Source organism: Arachis hypogaea, chromosome 2 (genome assembly GCF_003086295.3).
Source record: "Arachis hypogaea cultivar Tifrunner chromosome 2, arahy.Tifrunner.gnm2.J5K5, whole genome shotgun sequence".
In the NCBI taxonomy this organism is placed as follows: Eukaryota; Viridiplantae; Streptophyta; class Magnoliopsida; order Fabales; family Fabaceae; genus Arachis; species Arachis hypogaea.
This window is the reverse complement of record NC_092037.1, coordinates 102,769,926-102,773,993: the sequence shown is the minus strand read 5'-3', so window position 1 is coordinate 102,773,993 and position 4,068 is coordinate 102,769,926. Positions and strand designations below refer to the sequence as shown.

Here is a 4,068-nt window from a genome sequence, read left to right as displayed (position 1 = left end):
CCTAATCAACATTGTTTAGCACAAGTTTATGATGGTGATGCCAAATGGAACTCTAAAATCGAGTTCATTTAGCTAGGATTAAGAGTTAAATGCATAATCTAAATAATAGAAAGTGTTCAATGCATAAACTAAATAAAATGGGAGTGTTCAATGCAAAGAAGGTAAAGGGGATAGGGACACAACAAAAGAGAGAGCTTAACAATATAATCACATGTTATTAACAAAAGATCAGCCACACAGATATTTTCATGTACAATTTTATTTCACGTAGACTATTTAATCGAGAATAAACTAAAGAAACCGTGTCATAGACAAAACGTAACAATAGTTTTCTAGGACTAATACTCAGATAGGTAAGGGAGTGAACTGTAACCATATCAAACTTTTGGATGTAAGTGACTTTTTTTATAATTCTCCTTTTGTTTAGTTAATCTGCTAGGCAAAATGTTGTGATTATCTCTAATATATAAAATGGCTTATTAAATATCTATTTCCAATGACTATATGGCTAGAGAGGAAAACCTCTGTAACAAAGAATTCGCATGTGATCACTGTTCCATCTAATAATTAATAATTAATATCCCCCAACAACTCCATATATATATAACATGATTGTGTTGATTTAAAAGTGGGGAAGACAAAGAGAACACAAAAATAAAAAACAATCATTTCAGTCCCAGACTAGTACATATTTAGAACATCATAGCAGAAACAACGAAGAAGAAATTATTACAACACTAGTAGTACTTGAAACATTACAAAATATCAGTAACTCTCTTGCCTTTTCCTGGATTATGGTTTTCAGCTGCAATGATATAAGAGCCAAGAAGGGAGGGAACTCTTCAAGCACTTCATTTGTCTCTAAAACTCTAACTCATAACCTGCTTCCGGTTTAAATTAAGAATTCAAATGTAGTCATTATTCTGATAACAGAACAAAAAAATACCTTAAGTGCATGGCATGAGTTACTTACTTAGTCCTATACTTGTGCTTCTATTTTAGGGAACTTCTTTGGTGAAGAGTGAAGATCATAACTAAATTTTTAAATGGAGTGTGCATTGAACATGATTTTTTTATTCTTTTATTATTTTTTTCTATTGTAAAACAAACAATCTTCACACTTCACCCAACTTCTCTCTTCACCATAGTATTACCCTCTTTTTTATAAACTTTTTCTTGTGCCATTCACCCTTCCACAAACCAATCCCTGTAATACTAACAGACCAAATTACGGCATGGTTGCTACACATCTACTGTTTTCTCCAAAGGCACTCACCATCTATTGTTCAATTCTGATAGTAATCATAGCATTGTTAAAAAAGAAAACACCACAAGTGGGGATTCCTTGAAACAGAGACTATTGAACACATGTGGTGATCTTCTTTAGTTCCTCCAATCTTAAGTGGCATTGCATTTTCGCTATCCTAACTACTCTTAGGCATTGAATCAACAAAACAAACTTCTACTTTTTGAATAAATAAGAATCATTAACCAGCTAACTCCCATGAAAAAATATTCAAAGCTATATAATCACATAATTCATAGCCAAGAAGCAAGCATCTATGATCTATCATAACCAAAAGGCAGGTATAGAGTATGCAATTACTCACAACGAGGACAAAACAGTGTGGAATGCTCATAATAACAAGCACTAGTACATAACAGAAATTACACTGGTAAGTGGTAAACAAAAATAACAAACAGCAAACACTAACATTTTTTTTCCTTTTTTTTCTGTCTTAGTCATTTCATCAAACAGTTGGTTTGCGTTCGAAGCCATTGCCAGGATCATCCGTGGAAGGAAAAGCCTCGAAACCGGTGACGATGGCATCAGGCGGGCCACGTCGGCACCTTTGCTCCATCTCCTGGACGGCGTCTGAGGGGCCGGAGAAGAGGGCCTCGACGGAGCCGTCACGGCGGTTACGGACCCATCCTTTAAGGCCCAACTGGGTAGCGTTCTCAATGGTCCAGTTCCTGTAGAAGACACCCTGCACCTTCCCCTTCACAACGACCCTCTCAGTTTTGGTGGAAGCGGAGTCTTGTGGAGTTGCCATGGCGGAAAAACAACGTCGTGGAATAGGAACAGGGATATAAGAATAATGAGAATGGGAATCGGAGATTATTCCAGAATAAGAATAAGAATAAGAAGCTGTTTTAGTTTTAGACGAGCCAATGGCATTGATCCAATGCGAAAGTAACCGTGGCGGAACCACCCAACGCGACGCCGGAATTGATGCCATTCCCACCCACAGACCCACTATCTAGAAGCTAGTCAAGCTAGTACCTCCACCTGTTTTTTTTTTTTTTTTAATAGATAGTGGTAGAAAAGTTTACTATTTGGGCCACAGGCCCAGGAATCAAAGTGTTGCAAAAGTTAATATTGGGCCATGGCCCAATTAAGGCCCAAAGTAAATACGATTTGGGAGCTATGGAATTTGGGTTCTTGGATGTTAACGATGCTGGGAAGGTACTTGCTGAGGGTATACACATCGGCGAAGCACATGACGGCGAACGTGGTGGCGGGGAACCACCACGACGGAAGGGTGGTGGCGAGCGCGTCGACGGTGGAGCATGCGATCAAGGGCGCGTTTGTATGGGGAAGAGCGTGCGACGTGAAAGCGGCGGAGGCGGTAGGTGAGGTGCTGGCGATGCGGCTGAAGGCGGAGGAGGCGGCGGGGGTGACGGTGGGGATGGGCGGCGAGGTGCACGTGGACTTAGAGAGAGAGATCGAGAAGAAGGAGAAGGATAGCGGGGCTAAGGTGTGGGCAGTGGTTAATGCTTTCAGGAAGAGAGGCATTAAGGTTGTCATTCACAATCATCGTCAAAACACAGGTTAATCTTCCATGTTCATAAATTACTATTTTGTTCATGTATTTTCTTTCTTTTTTTTTTTAGTATTTTGTTCATATATAACAAACAATAGCTATTATGAATTATGTGTTGTCACCAAAAAGAAAAAAAAAACTATTAAGAATTATGTGTATTTTTCAGTTTTTGAAAGAGTGAAGTTGCTTAGTAAGAAATAAGAAGAATTTGATAATATAAAATTATTTTATCAAAATTAGTAGTTATTCATATGAAAATATTTTTATAATAAAATCATAGTTAATATGTGAAGCGAAAGCGTCAGCCGTTATGCCATTATTTTTATTAAAATTGTATTTAATTATTAAAAAATATATAATTTTATATTATTAAAAATATTTATAACAAATTAATTTATGATTATAAATCATAAAATATGTTGATTCTTAGCACTACTGATATGTGAATTGACATGTGTTATGTTAAGTTAGTCAACTATATAATTCATAAATAAATAAATAACAAGTGTTTTAGTTTTTAAAGTATTTTTTTAGAAATACAAAATTAAAGTATATAAAAACGTTGAAATGTTATATTCGAAAAAGTTTATTATTAAAATTCTAATATTAATAGATGAACAACGGCCTTAGGATGAGTTGAGTAGAAATAAAGGTGAACTTTTCTTAGATAAAAGTAGCTTTTAGTAGAGTTTGATTAATGGTACATAATCATGCTTACATTTCAACCCTTGTATTTTTCATTTCACGATTAGTCAAAGAAGTGGGGTGCTTTTTTTGTTGCAAGATATTTAAGGAAATGTCTATTTCCTTATTAATTAGTATGAAACTTAGGGAGGAAAATCATTATTTTTGAGTATTGCGTCACAAAATTGATGTTAAAATAATAATACCTACTTCGACTAGAAAAGGCCAAATACAATTCACGGGTGGTGCTGGTCAAGCTGAAGAAAATTTGAAGTCCAAATCCTAAACCTTATCCACATGACCAAATTAAAATAAAATAGAAGAGAAAAAAAAAGTCATAGATGAAACAAAAACAGCGTCGAAATTTTTCATCTCAACATAACGAATTTATAATTCAAACCAAGTTGTGCTTGTACCCATAAAAATAGGCAAGCTTTTGCATGCGTATCATGCTTTTTGAGATTGAAAAATTGGAATTGTAGCTGTAGTAATAGTAGTAGAAAGAAGAATATTGAGTGGAGTGCACGTGGGTTTTGAACTATAACAATAGTTTTGGGTC

At 35.5% G+C, this 4,068-nt stretch overlaps 1 long non-coding RNA gene across 1 annotated transcript; it reads right to left on the bottom strand.

The window, feature by feature from the left end:
* Positions 1-527: 527 nt before the first annotated feature.
* Positions 528-2,747, bottom strand: LOC112760250 (uncharacterized). The gene is made up of 2 exons (XR_011867902.1): positions 1,716-2,747; positions 528-881 (listed from the first exon to the last, which is right to left on the bottom strand). It is a non-coding gene; the product is annotated as an uncharacterized lncRNA (long non-coding RNA).
* Between the last annotated feature and the right edge of the window lie 1,321 nt (positions 2,748-4,068).